Source organism: Sapajus apella, unplaced genomic scaffold (genome assembly GCF_009761245.1).
Source record: "Sapajus apella isolate SASKATOON/1434 unplaced genomic scaffold, GSC_monkey_1.0 scaffold50, whole genome shotgun sequence".
Taxonomy (NCBI): domain Eukaryota; kingdom Metazoa; phylum Chordata; class Mammalia; order Primates; family Cebidae; genus Sapajus; species Sapajus apella.
The window spans coordinates 1,373,724-1,396,864 of NW_022436990.1; positions in this window are offsets into that span (position 1 = coordinate 1,373,724).

Here is a 23,141-nt window from a genome sequence, read left to right on the forward strand (position 1 = left end):
TTACATTTTGCATTTCATAACTGCATGTACTTTGTAAAAGATTCAATCTTAATATAATTGTGTCATAATGATTGCAATATGCAAACATGGGAGGCAAATGGAAAGACTAATAAAATCAGTAGAAAAGTGATTTTATATCTCTCTTCCACTCAAAGTTATAATTGAGGCCAAAGGGAAAAACAAACAACAGTTGTGTCCATTGAGGTAGTTAGAGAGTTTTTGGAAAAAATGACTTTGAAAATCCTAGGATAGTAAATGAAAAGTAGAAAGAGAAGGAATGATGATAGAGGTCATTTTTAGAGCAGTAGAAATACTGTCTGTACAAACATCCCTGGTGCTTCAGGTTAGTAAGTAACATGATTATCGTTTTCTCAGTTATAACACTTGGTGTCAGGTGAAACGGCAAAAAGGACAATCGTCAGGAGAAAATGAATCAAAAAAGTAAAGTAACCTGTTTCTATGCATATGGTATTTCCACTTTGATGATACATATAAAAGTCCAAAGAAGGACTGGTGGTATGCAAAGCTTTCAGTCATATTGTAAAGGCTTGGAGCAGCTTGATCTTTGAGAACATTCATTGCTACCTAGATTATTGGTGCCTTTCGACAGCTCAATTCATGGAAGCAGTAAACTTCTTGTTCTACCGCTCAATTAAGATATTCCAGAGGATACCTCAAGCCAAGTATTGCCCTCTTTCTGAACTTCACAGTCAGGTGTTCATGTTACAGCCATTTAAATTACTAGAAAATAGCTCAGTGTGTTGGTGCACACGTATAGCCACAGCTACTGAAGAAGCTGAGGCAGGAGAATAATTTGAGCCCAGAGTTTGAAGCTGCAGTGAACTATGATTGTGCAACTACAGCCTCAGTGATAGAGCGGCACCCTGTCTCTCAAAATATTTCCAATATACATATTTGAATCTTCTAATATATGGATATATTTATATTTCATATATATTATATATAAGTATGTAAAAACAGACGAGAACATTTCAATGAGGCAGCAAGTATGTACAATTTGCCACTGTTAGATACTAGAATGCTAGACATTATACTATTCTAAGTGGTTTCAGAATAATGAGGTAGTCTGTTCCTGGTAACAACTCAACTAAGATAATCTTCTGGTGCATAACACCAATGAGGTTTATATACCATTTCCATGCACAGTCAAAAGAAATACATGTGTGTTTGTGCATATATATAGTAAGAGGTTTACATAAAATACTACAGAAGCATTTTGAGGCATTACCATTGGAAAAACATGGATAAGCTTATCTATATTTCACGTAGACTTAAATCTAGCATTTTGGCATTTACTTAGAGTTGAACAATGACAAAAATATCAAAATAATAATTACAATAGTCAAATAGTTGCATTCTTTTAAAAACAAACTTTCAGTTTCACAAATAAATCAATCACTACCTTCTTTGTTTAGTTGTAGGGGCATAAAGAAGATGAGCAGGAAGGGAAAATAAGTAATGATATAACACTGATAATTAATATTTATTTAGCACTATAATAATTTAGGCACTTTTTAATTATACTTTAGGTTCTGTGGTACATGTGCATATCATGCAGGATATGTTATATAGGTACATACATGGCAAGGTGGTTTGCTGCCTCCATCCCCCTGTCATCTATATCTGGCATTTCTCCCCATGTTATCTCTCCCCAACTTCCCCAGCCCCCACTGGCCCTCCTCTAGCCACCCTCAACAGACCCCATTGTGTGATACTCCCCTCCCTGTGTCCATGTGTTCTCATTGTTCCACACCGTTTAGGCACTATTTTGAGACATAACCTATATTAATGCATCTAATTCTCTACCTGAGATGCAGGAACTACCATTGTTTACATTTTTCAAATTAGAAAATTTGCACAGAGAAAATCAATAACATGTTCAAGCTGACAGAGTTACATAGTGTCACATATGGAAGATGAACCCTGGCCTTCTGACACTAATGCCTGTATGAAAATGAGCTATCTGACTTAGATGTTTCCATAAGAGCATTAGTTAAAAACTTCATGGTGAACAGAGACAGATCCTAATATGCTGCATAACTGACTGATAACCTTAAGTTATTAACAACAGAGGATATGGACTAAAAGTTAACAGCATATCCCATTGCATTCATAAATTACTCTGCATTGTCAAAGACTTATAAACAGTAGATAGTTTCAAAGACTTATAAAGAGTATATAGTTTTCTCCATGCTTAATTAATTCCATTTTTTCCCTTCATAACATTAAAAAATTAAGGAACCACATCAGACAACACTTACAATGAGAGACCTAAAATTTTTGGTTTAAGCCGTATTTGCATATTTTTAATTTTGATATCCAAAATTAGGAGTCAGATAAGGTGCAACTCTACACAATGATTTTGACTAGGACTTGTTCTTAGTATAAATTTTTATCTACATACTGTTATTATATGCTGTTTACTATCAATTGTCACTACCCACTGAGCTTTGAGAGTTTAAAAAACATAGAGCCTAAAAAAAAATACTAGCATTGTTTAATTTAAAACTATAACAAAAAGCTGACAAAATTATTTTTTTGTGGCTAGCTGCATCTCCTTAAAACATGCTCTCTGTAAAGTATCCTTTTAAATCATATTGTGAAATTTCAGTACTATAACTTTCATTGACATTAATGGAAACTGCCTTGCTAAAACATCACGTGATGCTTTTCTAATGCACCCTGCAGTCCCCAGTGACCAATATGACCATAACATATTGATTCACTCATTACTGCCTGAAGCTGCATGAGAAGAGTCAACTAGTGAACTGTTGTTCCTAGTTTTATTATTCTGCTTCAAAATGAAAAACAAATACCCTTTCCTACTATTAAAATTGCAACATATGACTTAGGAATTACAAACAAAAACAATTACATCATAATTCATGTTAAAAGGCCAATACTGAATTTTGTCTTATTGAACAAAGTCTTGCCACATCAAGATTGAAGACACTGCATAGTAGTAGCCATGATCTCATGGCCACTGAGTAAATATTGTTTTACTGCAAACTGGGATTCTGAAGTATACAGCTACTGACTTGAAATCGTTTCAGGTACATGATCTAAGAAGCATGTTTAAAGCAATGCTTCTTATGTAAGAATTTCTCAGATGTCTGCATCTTTTTCTTTACATAATACTTGTAAAATTGTGTTTATTATAGCACAAAATGCCTTCCAATACATTAATTGTGATTCAAGATATCTGTTTGACTTTGTTCCATTTTTGAAAGAAGATATGATTAGTTATTCTCAGAGAGATATTAAAACAAATACACACACACACACACACACACACACACACACACACGATACTATATATATATTCGTGATACTGTTCCACGGACGTATGAGTGATTTTACAGAAATCTGCTCAGAGAAAAAGGCCAAGAGCTTTATTCCTGTAAGCCATGTTGCCTGATTCAAAGGTTCTTCTGCATTGCAGTCAGTAAATTCATGCATTTCTAAACATTAAATAGGTAAACAAGTAAGCTGAAGCAACCACACACAGTGATTATTTACTCTGACATTATTTTGATGGGCTCAAAATACCAAACTAAAAAAGGCAAAGTAATGAGAATACTAGTTATTACATAATATTCAATAGTAAAACCACTTTCTTGTTAGTTGTTCACTGCATTTATTTCCAAAGTCCATCTATGTGTGTGTATTAACCAAAAGAGCGTTAGATGTTCCCTAATACCAAGGAGAGCCAGCCAATTTTGTAAAGTTTTGGGGAATGGATGGTTCTGTAAAAAGTAGATGTATAGTCATATTTGATGAGGAATTTCAACCCTAACTGTAATACCTTTAGCTCTACTGTTTATCTGCTTATATTTGCATGAATTAATCATATATTGATACATACCTAAACTATTGAAATTGTTGCACAGTTTCTATATGTGTGCTAATAAAAGATGAGCATTTTAAAATAGTGAATATAATTGAGCTGTTCAAGGCATACAAAGAGTTATTTAACTCATTTTTTTCAACAGTTTTATGTAACAAGGCTATACATTTAATGAAGAAGATGTGCTAAAGTTATTTAAAAATTTTTCACAAACTCTTTTGGTGAGTACCTTTTTGTGCTTAATGGCTATTTGACCTAGATATTCTTTATCATTTGTATCATGCCAGAAATCCTCCATACAGGGTTTAAGCCAATTTATTCTTATCTCTCACTGAGAAAGGAAACCTTCATTCACAATGTATCTGGACATCTTTTTACATTTCAAATACCTCAAATTAAATAAATCCATTTTCTTTATATGATCAGACTTGCATATATCATCTAATTTTGAGATATTCTTAAATTTCAGTCTTTATAATTATTTTATGGACATAATTTCTAAATCTTTTCATGATTATTTAAATACAGTTTATTTCTAAAAATTGATATATAGAGTAGTCTCTACTACTGAGAATCGCAACTCCAGAAGAATTGATAAAAAATATGTTACCTTCTCCATTGTTTAGAACTGTGTCATTTTTGAGGGAAAAAAAAGAAAGTGCTTCACTATTGAATGCAGACACAGGATTATATACAAATCCATATAACATACAATTAAGAAAATGATTCAGTTACAGCTAATTATTTTTGCTATGTTAACACTTCATGTTACTATAATCTAATGTTTAAAATGTCTTTCCTTCTTAACTCTACTTCTACCCCCCTTTAGCTATATGTCTCTATATTCATCAGCTCTGATAGCTTAATAAATATTTTGTCATATATAATACAGCAACAGTTATTTTTTAATTAAAAATAAATTTTATTGATATAAACGTGCTGCAAAAATTTTGTCTTAGTCTTTAGCATGTAATTATTCAAGGTGACTTCAAAAACATGGAAAACACATAGAAACTCTGCATGACTTTCAGTCTTTTTGCATTAAACTCACACTAACTTGTTATAACATGTCTGAACGGGATGTAGTTTGAAGCTTTAAGAAGGATAAGACATCAGTTTGCAAAGAGCTCCTATCAGAGCAACACGAATTCTGCATAAATTGAAGCAAGAACAAATATCAAACTTATGGCGAAGCTTGGGTGGAAGAATGGTAAATCATGATGCTTTACAAAATGTTTGTGAGGACAACGCCCCAAAGAAATCAGCAGTTTACAGATTAATAACTTGTCTTAAGAAGGGATGAGATGATGTTGAAGATTAAACCCACAGAGGCAGACCATCGACATCAATTTGCAAGGAATAAATTCATCTTGTTTGTGCCCTCATTGAACAGGACTGATGATTAGTAGCAGAAATTATAATCAATACCTTAGACATCTCAACTGGGTTAGTATACACAATTTTGACTGAAAAATTAAAGTTGAGCAAACTTTGCACTCAGTGGATGCTCAAACTGTTGTGCCCAGATCAGCTGCAAACAAGAGAAGAGCTTTCAATGCAAATTTTTTAAAGAAGTGGGATTCAGTTCCTGAAGACATTTTTGAAGAATTGTAACAGGATATGAAACATGGCTTTACCAGTAAGCTCCTGAGGACAAAGCAAAATCAAAGTAATGACTACATGGAGGTGGAAGTAGTCAATTGAAAGCAAAAGTGAACCAGCCAAGAACAAAGATGATGGCAATGGTTTTCTGGGATGTCAAGTCATTTTGTTTGTTGACTTTCTGGAGGGCCAAAGAACATTAACATCTACTTGTTACAAGAGCGTTTTAAGAGTTAGCCAAAAGCTTTAGTAGAAAAATGCCCAAGAGAACTTCACTAGAGTCCTTTTCTACCATGACAATGTGCCCACTCATTACTCTCATCAAACAAGGGCAATTTTCTGAGATTTTCTATGGGAAAAGATTAAGTATCTACCTTAGAGTCCTGATTTGGCTCCTTCTGACTTCTTTTCATTTCCTAATCTTAAAGAAAAAAAAAAAAAAAAAAACACTTTAAAGGGCACTGAGTTTTCTTCAGTTAATAATGTAAAAATACTGCACTGACTTGGTTAAATTCCCAGAACCCTCAATTATTTAGGAAGGTACCAAATGGCTGATATCATCACCTACAAAAGTATCTTGACCTTGATCAAGTTATGTTGAAAAATAGTTTATGTTTTTTATTTTTTACCTTGTAATTCTTTTTTCCACAAACTTTTACAAGTCCCCTCGTATTGTCTTAGAGTAACATCTTAATGAATGGGTTCCTACAATTACTTTTGTATTTCAGAGAGGATCAATTCAATTAATTTACAATAACTACTTGAAGGTCTCTGATGTGTAGTAAGCAATTTTAGTAAGATAAAAATAATTTCATGGAGTTCTTAGCTGAATTGTGTATTTGTGTGAAATCAGAGGAAACACAGAGAGAAGTTGGGAAATGTATAGCACCTTTAAAGAGGCATAGTTGCCGCCTTAACTTTACTGTTTTTATACTGCATGCCAATGTTCTTCTGGTTATATACAAATAACCACTTTCCTTAATGCAGTTGTGCAAACATTTGATTTAAAAAGAGAATAGAAGAGATTAAGGGGAATTAGAAGAAAACAATGCATATTAAGTAACTTTGTGTTTCATGATATGTATTAAATGCGGCATATAATATACTTTCACTTGAATTCTATGATCTGATGAGGCAAATACTACTCACAATTGAAAGTCTGGGTTCCAGAAACTTTCTTTTCAGCAGTCCCACCCCCTTTTGTTAATATTTCTCATTTTGAGGTCAGACACCCATTCCTCTGTTCAAACTTTAAATAAAAGTTTCAAATGGAAGGTATACTTCATGATTGTGCTGAGATTGACCTAAAACTAAACACAGTTTATTTTTCTTTATGCTTCAGGAAATTTATTTGTTATCTAATGTCTATATTTAATAGTCTTAATATTTATTAATTTTATTTCTGTCACAGCCAAGACATTATCCTTTTTCTGGCATTTGTTTCCAAGATCGTCTTTTAATTAAAAAATAATAATTACTGCCTCCTTTTTTATATAGCTTGTGACACAAATTCTTCAATCCTGGTATTGCTTATCAAGTTGAAAGGGAGAGTGATTTTCCCAGTCCCACAACACAGCGTTATATCTTTTCTTCAGCAGCCTAAAGCACAAATCACTGGTAAGTACCAGGTACACAAGCAGGGGCTTACATGAGATATCATCAGGAACAAACAAGCTGCTCAGCACTGTTATAACTTGCATTATAATAGGAGTTTGATGAAAACCCCAAGATTTTTTTCCAAATAAATCCAGAAATGTGAGATTCTAGGGTGATAACCATAAATACTAGAAAGCAAGGTAAGGGAAATGAATGAATTCCTTTGTTGTCCTCTTTCTCTTTTCTAAATAGGATAAAAGTGGCAGCTAATGAAATGCAAGTAATAATTGCAATTTTTCCCTGAAGTAATTGACTGTACTTTGCTTTCCTACTACACAGCATTGTTAACACTCAAGCATCTCCTGGATTCTTTCCCATCATAGAATTCTTGTTTAGGTTTCTGAATCACATATACTCTACTCTTTGTGACCTTTTAGACAATCTTGCCACTGAGAAAACCTCGTTTATATATCTATTCAACCATTGCCTCAGAATATATATAAATAGAAAAACAGAGAGAGATCCAAGATGGCTGATCACTAGCAGCTCGGGATTGTAGCTCCCAGTGAAAGCGCAGAGAGCGAGAGGACACCACATTTTCAGATGAATTTTTGTTACTCACGGACCAGGAGATTCCCAGCAGAGGAGCCCCACGGGTCGCCAGTGCGACTCTTGTGGCCGGTGCAGCAGTTCTTGGTGCAGAGTAAACGAGACTGGGTCCCCTTTTGGCCGACGTTTGGAGCTCCGGGAAGGCAGAGTCGCCTATTCAGCTGATTCAGGGACGGACTCAAAAAGGAAGCCAGACCGGAGATTCCCGGGCAGAAAAGCACCAGGAATCTTAAAGCCGCTGTTTTGGCCGGAGCAGTGGGTTGCTCAGATTCTGGCGCTGGGAATCAACAAGTTGGACGTCCACTCAGAAACCTAATTAGAAAGTCAGTAATTATAAAGGCCACAGATGGATAAATTTATAACAAAGGGAAGAAACCAGCCTAAAAAGGCTGAGAATACCAAAAACCAGAATGCCTCTCCCTCTACAGGGGAGCATAGTTCCTCATCAGCAATGGAACAAGGCCTGATGGAGAACGAGTGTGTTCCATTAACAGAAATAGGCTTCAAAAGGTGGTTGATAAGAAACTTCTGTGAGTTAAAAGAACTTGTTCTAACCCAATGCAAAGAAACTAAGAACTTTGAAAAAGGGTTTGACGAAATGCTAATGAGAATAGACAGTTTAGAGAGGAATATAAGTGAATTAATGGATCTGAAAAATACAACACGAGAACTTCGTGAAGTATGCACAAGTTTTAACAGCCAAAGTGATCAAGCAGAAGAAAGGATATTAGAGGTTGAAAACCAACTTAATGAAATAAAACGAGAAGACAAGATTAGAGAAAAAAGGATAAAAAGGAATGAGCAAAGTCTCCAAGAAATATGGGACTTTGTGAAAAGACCTAATCTACATTTGATAGGTGTACCTGAATATGACGAAGAGAATGAATCCAAGCTGGAAAGTACTCTTCAGGACATTATTCAGGAAAACTTTCAGAACCTAGCAAGGCAGGCCAATATTCAAGTCCAGGAAATGCAGAGAACACCACAAAGATATTCCTTAAGAAGAGCAACCCCAAGTCACATAATCGTCAGATTCACCAGGGTTGAAATGAAGGAGAAAATGCTAAGGGCAGCCAGAGAGAAAGGTCGGGTTAGCCACAAAGGGAAGCCCATCAGACTCACAGCAGACCTCTCAGCAGAAACCCTACAAGCCAGAAGAGAGTGGGGATCAATATTCAGCGTCCTTAAAGAAAAGAACTTTCAATCCAGAATTTCCTATCTAGCCAAACTACGTTTCACAAGCAAAGGAAAAATAAAATCTTTTGTGAACAAGCAAGTACTCAGAGATTTCATCACCACCAGGCCTGCTTTACAAGAGCTTCTGAAAGAAGAACTACACATAGAAAGGAACAACCAGTATCAGCCGTTCCAAAAATATGCCAAAAAGTAAAGAGCATCAACATAATGAAGAATTTACATCAATTAATGGGCAAAACAGCCAGCTAACATCAAATGGCAGTATTAAACTCACATATATTATTATTAATCCTAAATTTAAATCGATTAAATCCCTGAATCAAAAGACACAGCCAAAACCCATCGGTATGCTGCATCCAGACTCATCTCACATGCAAGGATACACAAAGACTCAAAACAAAGGGATGGAGAAAGATTTACCAACCAAATGGAGAGCAAAAATAAATAAATAAAAAGCAGGAGTTGCAATTCTCATCTCTGATAAAATAGACTTTAAAGCAACAAAGATCATAAGAGGTAAAGAAGGACATTACATAATGATAAAAGGATCAATACAACAAGAAGAGCTAACAATCCTAAATATATACGCACCCGATACAGGAGCACCCAGATACATAAGACTTATAAAGACACTTAGACTCCCACACAATAATAGTGGGAGACTTTGACATCAATATTAGACAGATCAACCAGACAGAAAATTAACAAGAATATCCAGGACTTGAACTCAGATCCGGAACAAGTAAACTTAATAAACATTTATAGAACTCTCCACTTTAAATACACAAAATATACTTTCTTATCAGTACCACATCATACCTACTCATAGGTTTAAATGAAATATTGGTTGGCTGCTTGTTTGTCATTTTCTTCCCTCATTTTTTTTTCTGTCTCCTTTATTAAGCACAATTATTGACATAAAAGAGGTTTTCAATACCCATTTTTAGACTGCATTCTAGTCTGGGCAATAAAGCAACACTCCCGTTCTCCCTCCCTCTCCCTCTTCCTCTTCCTCTTTCTTCCTCTCCTTCATTCCTTTTTTTTTTTTTCTTTTTTTTTTTTTTTTTTTTTTTTTTTTTTTTTTTTTTTTTGAAAAAAAAAAAAAAGAAAAGAAAAAAGAAAAACAGGCTGGGCATAGTGGCTCATGCCTGTAATCCAAGTACTTTGGGAGGCCAAAGAAGGTGGGTCATCTGAAATTAGGAGTTCAGGACCAACCCAGCGAACATAGTGAAACTCTGTCTCTACTAAAATACAAACATTAGCTGGATGTGGTGGTGCATGTCCGTAATCCCAGCTACTCAGGAGGCTGAGGCACGGAATCACTTGAACCTGGGAGTCAGAGGTGACAGTCAACCAAGATCATGCCACTGCACTCCAACCTGGGCAACAGAGTGAGACTGAGTCTCAAAAAAAACAAAACAAAACAAAACAAAATCCATACAAAAAAAAAAAGAAGTACAGATGTATTTTAAATGCATTTATTTAATCAGCAATGCTTCCAAATGCTTTAATGCAAGTCATTATTAACATAGAAAGAATACAATGTGCCTAAAGCTTTCAACCTCTTTATAATAAATGAAGAATCTCATCTCAGAATATCTTCAGATATCTTACTTTTTCTGATACTAATAGAGTTATCAGACTGTTCTATCACCCCAACTTTAAAGAAAATACTATGGACATAATAAACTAAAAATAAATTGCTGGTTTTGCAGTGATCATAACTCATTACCTATAATGAAAAAGAAAATATGAATATCCAAATAATTAGTACTAGATTTGTGCTGACTCAGTGAAGAAATCTGTCAAAGATAAAATAAGTCAAAAGAAACATCTGGAAGATTAGAGTTTTCTGCTTTTAAAAATTAAAAAAAAACAGAAAAGTTGGATTTTTTCTTTACAGAAAAGAAATAATAAAAGTGGTACATATTACAAAAACATCAACTAAGTTGCCTCAGAACAACATTAGAACTTTGTATTTACATCTTCATACATGTCAATTTCTTATAACAAGTACTCATTAGATCTTCCAGGAACAACATTTGTAAATCGTGTTTATGAAGAAAAAAAAAAAAAGGAAGTGATTGTTGGCATAGGTGTGATTATTTCTTATGGTACATTTTCTTAAAATGAAGCATCAAAAAGTTAGAAGAAAATAATAAACCAGTGAAAAAGAAAACAGTAAATTGTTAATTTTCTGATTAATGTGACTCAAATTATCAATCACCATATTTTCTTTTTTTCATTTATTTATTTTATTGCATTTTAGGTTTTGGGGTACATGTGAAGAACATGCAAGATTGTTGCATAGGTACACATGTGGCAGTGTGATTTGCTGCCTTCCTCCTCATCACCTACATCTGGCATCTCTCCCCTTGCTATCTCTCCCCAACTCCCCACCCCCCACCATCCCTCCCCTATTTCCCCCCAACTGACCCCAATGTGTAGTACTCCCCTCCCTGTGTCCATGTGTTCTCATTGTTCAACACCCACCTATGAGTGAGAACATGCAGTGTTTGATCTTCTGCTCTTCTGTCAGTTTGCTGAGAATGATGGTTTCCAGGTTCATCCATGTCCCTACAAAGGACACAAACTCATCGTTTTTTATGGCTGCATAATATTCCATGGTGTATATGTGCCACATTTTCCCTGTCCAGTCTATCATCAGTGGGCATTTGTGTTGGTTCCAGGTCTTTGCTATTGTAAACAGTGCTGCAATGAACAGTCGTGTGCCCGTGTCCTTAAAGTAGAACGATTTATAATCCTTTGGATATATACCCAGTAATGGGATTGCTGGGTCAAATGGAATTGCTATTTCTAGGTCCTTGAGGAATCGCCACACTGTCTTCCACAATGGTTGAACTAATTTATACTCCCACCAACAGTGCAAAAATGTTCCTATTTCTCCACATCCTCTCCAGCATCTGTTGTCTCCAGATTTTTTAATGATCGCCATTCAAACTGGCGTGAGATGGTATCTCAATGTAGTTATGATTTGCATTTCTCTGATGACCAGTGATGATAAGCATTTTTTCATATGTTTGTTGGCCTCATGTATGTCTTCTTTTGTAAAGTATCTGTTCATATCCTTTGCCCACTTTTGAATGGGCTTGTTTGTTTTTTTCTTGTAAATCTGTTTTAGTTCTTTGTTAATTCTGGATATCAGACCTTTGTCAGATGGGTAAACTGCAAAAATTTTTTCCCATTCTGTTGGTTGCCGATTCACTCTAATGACTGTTTCTTTTGCTGTGCAGAAGCTGTGGAGTTTGATTAGGTCCCATTTGTCTATTTTGGCTTTTGTTGTCAATGCTTTTGGTGTTTTGGTCATGAAGTCCTTGCCTACAACTATGTCCTGAATGGTTTTGCCTAGATTTTAGAGCCAAATCAAGAATGAACTGCCATTCATAATTGCCACAAAGAGAATAAAATACCTAGGAATAAAACTAACAAGGAACGTAAAGGACCTCTTCAAGGAGAACTACAAGCCACTGCTCAATGAAATAAAAGAGGACACAAACAGATGGAGGAACATTCCATGTTAATGGTTAGGAAGAATCAATATCATGAAAATGGCCATACTGCCCAAAGTAATTTACAGATTCAATGCTATCCCCATCAAGCTACCAATGACCTTCTTCACAGAACTGGAAAAAACTTATGGAACCAAAAGAGAACCCGCATAGCCAAGTCAATTCTAAGCAAAAAGAACAAAGCAGGAGGCATCAGACTACTGGACTTCAAACTATACTACAAGGCTACAGTAATCAAAACAGCATGGTACTGGTACCAAAACAGAGATATAGACCAATGGAACAGAGCAGAGGTCTCGGAGGCAACACAACATATCTACAACCATCTGATCTTTGACAAACCAGACAAAAACAAGCAATGGGGAAAGGATTCCCTGTTTAATAAATGATGTTGGGCAAGCTGGCTAGCCATGTGCAGAAAGCACAAACTGGACCCCTTCCTGACACCTTACACTAAAATTAATTCCAGATGGATTGAAGACTTAAACATGAGACCTAACACACAATCACCATATTTTCTAATCCTTAATGTAATGTGTACTCATTACAAGAAATTGACCACATCACACCTATTTATAGGTTTAAATGAAATATTGGTTGGCTGCTTGTTAATTATTTTCTTCCCTCATCTTTTTTATGTCTCTATTATTAAACACAATTACAGGCATACCCGTTTTTAGACTGCATTCTAGCCTGGGCAATAAAGCAACACCCCTGTTCTCTCTCCCTCTTCCTCTTCCTCTTTCTTCCTCTCCTTCATTCTTTTTTAATTCTTTCTCTTCCTTTCTCTCTTTCTTCCTCAAAAAAAAAAAAAATAGTAGAGTCCCATATAACCTCCTGGTTTCTCCCAGTGGAGACGTCAATCTTAAATAGCTGGAGTACAATATCAAAGCTGGGATACTGACATTGGTACAGTACTGTTAGGTAGGCTACAGACCTTAGTTTTTACAATTTTTACTTGTGTGTGTGTGTGTTTTGTGTGTAGTTCTACACAATTTTATCCCTTGCATAGATTTATGTAATCACCATCACAAGCAAGACACAGGCTGCTTGGAACAAACAAGGAATAATGATATTAACAGCTACAATGTGTTTGGTACCTACGATGTTACAAACCCTCTGCTGGGTGTTTTATGTGTATTATTTCATTTAATCTTCCCATCAGTCTGGAAAGTCAAATGTTACATGTGTTTCACGAAGAAGTGAGCTGAAGCTCAGTGAGCTTAAGTCACCTTGCACTAGTCACCTGCTTAGCCAGTGAATGCAAAGCTAAATCTGCTGGATGCCAACACTTGCCCTCTTTTAATAATTCTTTGTTGGTGGATAGAGCTGGAGGTCATTATCCTAAGCGGGTAATGCAGGGACAAAGAAACCAAATACTACATTTCTCACTTATAAGTGGGAGCTAAACATTGAGTACACATGGATGCAGAGAAGGGGACAATAGACACTCGGGCATATTTGAGGGTGGAGGGTAGGAGGAGGGTGAAGATTGAAAAACTGCCTATGGGTCAGCTTAGTGGCTTGCCTATAATTCCAGCACCCGGGGAGGCAGAGTTGGGCAGATCTCTCGAGGCCAGGAGTTTGAGACTAGTCTGGGCAACATGGTAAAAAAAAAAAAAAAAAAAAAAATTGACATAATCGAACGTAGTATATTCTTAGCTCAATCATACAGTACATTATTTCTGCTGTAGTTTGTCATATTATCCCTTGTTTTACCATATATCAAACAGTAGAAAATATTTATAAAACCAGAAAATCATTTTCATTGGAGCATCTCTATATTTAGGTACGTTATTATTTTTCACAGTCTTTTTGAATTTTACTTTATGGATAGTGGGGTAAATATTTTAATACTGTATTTTTTGGAGATCAATACGTGTTTTGTGGCTTTTATTATTATTTTTATTAGTAGTAGTAGTAGTCATAGTAATAACAATGGTATGCTGCTTTTTTTGATAGTGATACAAGGATACTTGGGGAAAGATATGATGTATGCATGCCATTTTCAACTTCATATTTTGAATTGCTATAACAATTGATTTTATTATTACATTAAACATGAAAAATTGTTTCACAAGGTGAAGAAACAAATTTGCTAAATTATATACATGAATAGGGATAGACATAGAGATATTTTGGATATATGTGTATATTCACACATGAGGATGTGAATAAAAACTTCATAGGAAGAAAACATTTATTTGAAAAATTTGAAGGCAATAATCATGGAATTTCCATCATCACAGACTGCACCTGTGGGTGAGTTATGATTACTATAAGAAGCCACAATTTTGCTTTTCCTGACTATAATGGTTTTCAAATTTCCATCTGCCACATTGTTGAAAACCTCATTCCCTGTTGCCATCCACAGTAAATAATACCTGATTGCTCAGCACCAAGTTTTATAATTGAATTTCGCGGCCAAATCATTTACTAATGATCACTGTTCCAAACAGGACTAAACAATAGAGCCTGCAATTGTTGCACTGTTTTTTTTGTTTTGTTTTCTGGTTTTAAGCTGCTTTCCTGTAGCTAATTATGTCCCATTTTAAGCAGGTAGAATCTTTTCCTTGGCCTTTTCCTCTAAAAATTAATTCATGCACCTAGAATGCAATCACATTTTCTCCTTAAAAAGAGAGATGCTTTTAAGAGATAAAAAATTAATTGAAATATCATAAACAACGGAATAATACTAAGTAAAAAACCTACAAGTAAAATCCTGAGCCTCCCAAAAGGAGACGTGGGAACCTGGACTTTTCATTATCTATTATTTTCATTCAGTCAATTAAACACATATTCCTTTTGAAATTTTTTTACAAGTTGTTTCCCATTTTCCTCTATGACATATATATTATCTTCTTCAATAACATATCAGCTTTCTTGTAATACACAGCATATAATAAAAGATTTATTAACCATCTTAAAAATCCCCAAATAGATTATGCTCTTTTTATTAGGGTTTATTCAATTAGTAGAGAGCTGCTATCATTAAAATGGTTTAAAGAATGTCAAAATTCCTTTTGATCTTGAAAAGGTCAAAGTAGTTGTGTGCTTCCTATTTATTCTCCAACTTGACCAAAGCTGACACTAAATGACATGTTGGCAAGAGTACCATCATTACAGGGACAATTTAGTAATCAGTTGACTGTTAGTGGATGTTATTGGATAATTTACTGTCACATTTAATATAGGAAAATTCTATTCCCATAATTTCTTCCAGAAGCTAAATTTAATTCAACTCTATCTTTATTGGATTACAGATGGAATATTGCCATACAAATGTTACTTCCTGGCTTATGTCAATTTTATTTCAATAAGAAATTTCAAAGGCATGAGGAAACAAAGACTCAATGTTGAGGGTAATATTTTTTGAAACATCACTTTGAAGAACATAAGACCATTTCAACACAAAAAGCAGTATATCTTTCCCACATTTTAGGGTGGAGTATAAAGCAATGAAAATTCTATGCTCCTGTCCTTTGTAGGGACTTGGATGAATCTGGAAGCCATCATTCTCATCAAACTGACCCAAGAACAGAAAATCAAATACCGCATATTCTCACTCATAGGTGGGTGTTGAACAATGAGAACACATAGACTCAGGAAGAGGAGCATCAAACACTGGGGGCAGTTTGGGGGGTTAGGGGAGGGACAGCGGGAGTTGAGGAGTGTGGGGAGGGACAACATGGGGAGAAATGCTGGATATAGTGTACACCTAAAGTAAAATAAAAAGAAAAAAAAAGAAAATTCTTCTAAAACTCAACCTTCTAGGTATTCTTTAGTTATTTTAAACTTACTATTTACCTATTTACCCAATCAGTATAACTGTAATACAACAATTGGAAGGAATTTTATACTTGTTTTCTCTATTTATTTCAATCAAAATTCCCTCAATTTTTCACTATATAAAAATCAAACTTTTTCATTACATTAACATGAAATATTGTTCATATTTATCTTTAGCGAAAAGTATTAGAAGATTTTAGAATTCCCTTGAAGGATTTTATACATTAAATAATAAAAGTAAAACCTGCTTTGCAGTGTATACAGTGGTTCTTATATTAACAATGAACACCAAATGACAATGACTTAGGCATGCAAAATTCTTGTATAATACAGAATTCTAGTTTTTATGGCAGATATAAAAGTATAGATATTAATGCAAATTTATGTCTGTAAGACAAATAATAGTCTCCCTAACCTAAATACACTACTTTTTGTATTCCTTAGATTAATCACAATCTTATTTCTGAAGTAATATCTGTTTTTAGTTTTTATTGGTCAATTACAAATGCGATGTTTTTCTTTATATGGAGTTAATTCTACTGAATAATTTATGACATATTTTAAATGATATATGATTTGTACATATATTTCACAGTTTAATAGTGTAACTGAGAAAATGAAGGGAAAGGTGTCCTCGAATAAAATAGAAGCGATTTTTTAAAAGTGACTAAAGCAAAGAGGCATAATTCAATGAGGAGTTGAAGGTGCTTTCATTATAGCTATCACTCTAAATTTGAAGAGGGAAAACTAGATTCTAAGACTATATCTACCAAAGCATTAGGAGTCCACTTGACAGGTTATACAAGAAATTTAGTTAAACTCACCTGTGACTTAGTAGGTTGCCAGTTGTTTCCGCAATAAATTGTTTTTAAAATTGATGAGACTGTGTTGAATAACAATGTGCATATAGTCAACACTACTGTAATGTACTTATTTAACAGTAGTTAAGACAATAAAGTTTGTACGTTTTTAAGCACAATTTAAAAAATTTTATGAGATTTCAATATTTGCAAAATCATTTTAAAGATGGGAACAGTGTTAGAATCTAAATTCAACCAAATAAAGAAATTCTAGATCAGGGTTGTTAATGTATTAATTAATGAACAATATTACAACACTATCTTAAGAGACACAAATGTAAACATAACCTATAAAATCAATAAGAAGTGTGACCAATTTTGATGATTTACGTAAAAAAAGATAAACCCTAGTTTGATTTGGGCTTTACCTTTCATAACATGAAACATGCAATACTTTATTTAAGGATAAATAATTGTTACATTATAAACAGGACTAACAATGTTATGAATACTAATAGACATATGTAAAGTAAAATCTTTAAACAAATAATAGTTAACTTAAAGATTAAACAATGCCAAAATCTTTTCTTAATATTTTTATAACACCAGGACCCAAACACTGACTACATTTATTTTGTTGTTGAACTGTATTTGATCACTTTTTTTCATATATTGCTCTTATAAGCAGCAAATGTCTTACAATTAATTATAAGCTGAAATAATATTTCTATTGCATGTGTTGAGTGTTGTGTGTGGAAAATATATCTGTTAATAATGACAATGTGATAATTTGTCTCTTAGTTTATCTTTTTTGGTTTTGTACACCGGCTGAAACGTCTAGTACAAAGTTTATTACATCATAGCAGTGGATATCTGTGTGTTTGCAGGTGGGGTTTTTCTTAAAAAAAAATAAAACAAAGACCATGTATGTTTAGGTTTTTGTAACATCAGTATTCATAGTTGACATTGGTCTGTAATTTTCTTCATGTATAGCTCTCTCCTCATCAGATACCGTTATTAATATTTTTCTTTTATGTTGATAAATAATTGTACATATTTCTGGGGTACATGGATATATTTTGATACATGCATACAATGTGTAATGATCAAATCAGGGTAATTAGGATATCCATCAACTCAAGGATGCATTATTTCTTCGTGTTGAAACACTTTAAGTCTTCTCTTCTAGGTATTTTAAAAATATGCAATAAATTATTGTTAACTACAATATCCTATTGTGCTATTGGACACTACCCCACCTGTATTTTTGTACCTAATAACCAACCTCAGTGTTACCCTTTTGCTGCATCCTCACCAGCATCTCTTAGTCATTATCTTTCTGATAATAGCCATTTTAAGTAGGGTCTGATGATATCTCATTGTGGTTTTGATTTGCATTTTCCTAATGATTTGTGATGTGGAGCATTTTTTCAGATAGCTGTTAGCCATTTTATGTCTTCTGAGAAATATCTATTGAGATCATTGGTCCATTTTAATTGGATTATATGTTTTTATGCTATCGAGATTTTTGTTCCTAATGTATTTCATTTATTAATTCCTTATCAGATGGATAGTTTGCAAACATTTTCTTCTTTCTGTAGGCCATCTCTTCACTTTGCTAATTATTCCTTTGCTGTGTAGAAGCTTTTAGCTTGATGAAACCCATTAGCCTGTTGTTACTTGTGCTGCCTATGCTTTTGAGGTCCTACTGAAAAAAACTTTGCCCAGACCAATGTCCTGTAGTGTCTTCCCCAATGTTTTCTTCTGGTAGTTTCATAGATTCAGATTTTACATTTATGTCTTCAATGCATTTTAAGCTGATTTTTGTATACAGTGAGAGATTATTCCTAAATGATAAAAATGGGTGAGTTAGTTTTATCTTGTTCCAGCATTTGAAACAATTTGTATAATATTGATAATCAATTTCCTGAATTTTTTTTAATTTTAATTTTATTTTTATTTTTACATTTTTTTAAATTGCATTTTAGGTTTTGGGATACATTTGAAGAACATGCAAGATTGTTGCATAGGTACACACATGGCAGTGTGATTTGCTGCCTTCCTCCCCTTCACCTATATCTGGCATTTCTCCCATGCTATCTCTCCCCAACTCCCCACCACCCACTGTCCATTTCCTGAGTATTTGATAGAATTTTCCTAAAAATTGATGTGTGGTTCATGTGTACAAATGATTGCAGGTCTATTTTCTTTTTGTTATATTTATTGTGTCAGTGTAGCTTATTATATTTTGTGAAAGTTATCCTGATTTAAAATTTCAACTTTAAGAACATATATTTACAGTATTAATGCATTACATTTTAAATTTCATATGTATATAAAATGTACAATGTTCTTCATATTTATTGATCACTCATACCAGAGGACTCTCTTTGGTTGAATTACATTTACAAAATAAATGATTTTCTTGTCACTAATATTTTATACCTTTTAACTTAAATTCAAAAATTACATATATTAGTCACCTTCCACAGCTTTCTATCAATTTCTCTTGTTCTTCATGAAACTTGTAGTTGTGCACATTAATATTCAGTTTTTCTTCCTTTCTAATGCATAAATATGTACCAAAACATTTTCTTCAAAATTCTCTTTTAGCCAAATTTTAGAAATACAGCAATATTGTGTTTTTGTGTCCATGTGACTAATTTGTCATATCATTTTAATGACATTTTGTGGTAATTTTTAAATTTCTAAAAGCAAGATGCTGAGTCTTATATCTTCATTATTAAGTTCTAATAATTGTATGTGATAACAGATTTCTTTGCTAAGATGCTGCTGAGATTTCTTTTGTGGCTTAATACATGGTCAATATTTCTAAGTATTCCATGAATGTCTTTAAAAAGTGTTTCTGCATAAGTTCTTAGGTCAAATTTGCTAAGTGTTAATTAAAATATATCATATGGTTGCTTATTTTTGTCTTTTCTCTTGTGCAAATTACATATTAAAATCTTCAATGTGATTGTGAAGCTTTTGATGTCCACTTGTTAATGTTGAAATGTTTGCTTTATAATTTTAATTGTTTGTAGGGATATAAAGGTTTAGAGCAGTTTTATCTTTCTGTGGAACCACAGGAATAATATCAGTAATTATCCTTTTTATTACCAATTTGTGCACACATATCAGATACACTAGTTAATATGTAAATATATTTACATGCAATTATATGTGTATATATTTTATATATTCAATATTTTAATTATCTTCTCTATTCTTTATTTCTAAGCATATAAATAGTAAATAATATGCAGTGATATATATTATGATTACATAAGTAGCATGTATTATTATACATACATATATACATACATTGATAATTTCTAGTAACTTACTTTCAACATTAAATTTGATATACCTATTCATTGTTTGCCTTTTCTGCTTGCTATTTTCATTTATCATGTTCACTCCATATTTTATTAATTCCTCTTATATTTTTGGCAGTTAGGTTTACATTTATACAACTTTTTGGACATTAGAAATTACTTTCCTTTTGTTTGTTTGCTTGTTTTTAGAGACTGGGTCTACCTCTGTTGCTCAGGCTGGAGTACAGTGGCACAGTCAGAGCTCACTGTAATCTTGAGTGCCTAGGCTTAAGCTGTCCTCTCCTCTCAATCTCCAAAACCTGTTACTACAGGTGTGAGCCACTGCACCCAGACCTGGAAGTTTCTCTACTAACATTTTCTGAATAATACTAAGTCAGAATGTCTTACTTATCATCAGCCCAACCCTTTCTTGTTATTATATCTATTTAGTACCAATTGGTAAATATCATCATTACTATTTTTCATAGTTTACGATTGTTCAGATTTACTCATTTACTTAACAATTGTGTACTGTTGCTTCTAGCATTCTTTCAACCGGATTTATCTCACTTTTCTATGAGTGAGTGACAGAATAATTTTTCCTGAAAAAAAACAAAAACAAAATAGTTTTTGCCCTTATTCTCACGTTAGTTGAATGGGATATAGAAATTGGGTTGACATTTTTTACTGATCACTTTGATGATATTATTCTATTGTCTTTGGCCTATGTTTGAGGTTAAGATACCTAAATATAAATCCAATAAATGTTCTTTTGTTTAAAATTTAGCATGTTTCTCCTTTTGTGGTTATCTTTTTGCAAATATTGTTTTGTAGTCTTACTAAATGCATAAAGGTATGTGTTTACTTATTTATTTATTCTGTTTTAAGGCCATTTTGTCTTTCCCAAGATTTTCTGCTCGCCTTAGCCAGAAGCTGACCTGATAATACCATCCTGGCACCATTTTTTAATATTTTCTTCACTTGGAAATTTTCCACCCACAAGAATTCTGAAACTCACAGTTTCAGCTGCTCAGGAAACACCACCAATAGGCCCCATCAACTGTCCCTCAAACCAGGAAGAAACAAGGTTATATTTTCTTTTGCCTGTAACACATAGGCAGGCATTTTCTGATTCTTACTTTCGTGCTGATGTAGTCTTTCAAGCATTATGTTTTATGCAGTTTCATTTGTTGCTCTGGGTTTGGCTCAGACTCAAAGTCTTTTAACTTGTGATTGTATGTCTATGAACACCAAGTTTTTACATAACATAGTCTGATATTTATTACACCACCTCTCCCAAGGCAGTTTGAGGTTGCAGTCTCAACAGTGGCTCCTGTGTTTAACATTCTAATTTTGTTTTATTTCTGCCAACTTTACATTTTCTAATTATTCTTGTTATTAATGTGAATAATTATATTAATCATTATATTTAAGCAAGTCTAGGTCTTTTATCTGAAGGACATGTCGATTTTCTCAGTCTACTATTTTTTCAGAATCAAGAAAAAATATTTATTGATTAAAATCTTTTATAAGTAATATAATATATCCCAGATCACTTCACCTTAAAGCTGTTTGTCATTTTTCAAAATATTATATTTTTAATAAAATTTATGAAGATACATTAAAACATGTTCTACTAATTTGATGTATTACTCAAAAGGCATATACTTTTCATTTAATTTACAGAACAAAAATATATATGAGTAATACAAAAATAATTATCATCATAATGAATAAACTTTTTAACTTTGGTAAAATAAGTGTCATTATAGATTATGCTTCTTTGGCTGTCATAGATCTTTTCACCGTAATAAAATGATGCTTTGACTTGTTTTGACAGGAATAATAAAATTTGGATGTCTCACAGACTCTGATGACTACATAATTCAGTTAATTAATTTGACTGATCTCAAACACATTGGTTGTATCACTGCTTCATTTCTTCAGCATACTGACTTTCCAATGAAATGAATATTCTCACCTTAGTTTAGCAGTACTATATAATGCTATTAATAATAGTTAACATCCTATATTTGAGCACTTAAAAAGATTAGGAGTTATAATTGAGCACTTAACAATGGTTTGGCACTTTTAAGGATTCTACTGTTATTGACTTATTTCTATTTCTCAAGAAACCTCAGACATTTTTTTGTTAATTAAATCTACTTAATAAATGAGGAAACAGAGGTAAAGAGATCTTAACTTTCTTTTTTGGGCACACAGGTAAGTGGTAAGATGGGTTTGCAAATTTAGACACATAGGGTTCCAAGGACAGGACCTTAACCACGGTTCGCTGCTGTGCAACTGAGAGAGACCCTTGCAGAAACGACCTTGCAATTCAAGTTGAGTGATCATCAAGCTAGAGAGAACACAGAAAAAAATAGAAAATATAACACCCTTTTAATTTTTAATAGTTGCCCTTATATTTAATAAGAAATATACAGATTTATAAGACAAAAATTATAAATCTTAACTCAGAGACAAAAGAGATGTGAATAAATCACATCATATTCTTAAATAGTAAGATTTAAATGTATAGATACTTTTTCTCCCTCAATTCTTTTATTAGTTCATTAAGAACAACATAAGATAATTTTTAAAAATATAAATGGAAAACAAGAGTTCTAGAAGAACGTGCTGTAGTACATGCATTGTATATGTGTTAAATAATGTGGCCTACTAATAGAAAAACAGATGTAGCATCATTCAAATTGATATAATAGATTCTGTGGGAACACTGTTTGTGTTTTTATGTCGTGTGTATACAGAATGTACTTTCTAAAGGATAATAAAGAAAATATATAAAGAATATAGACATTATTCAATAATTAGT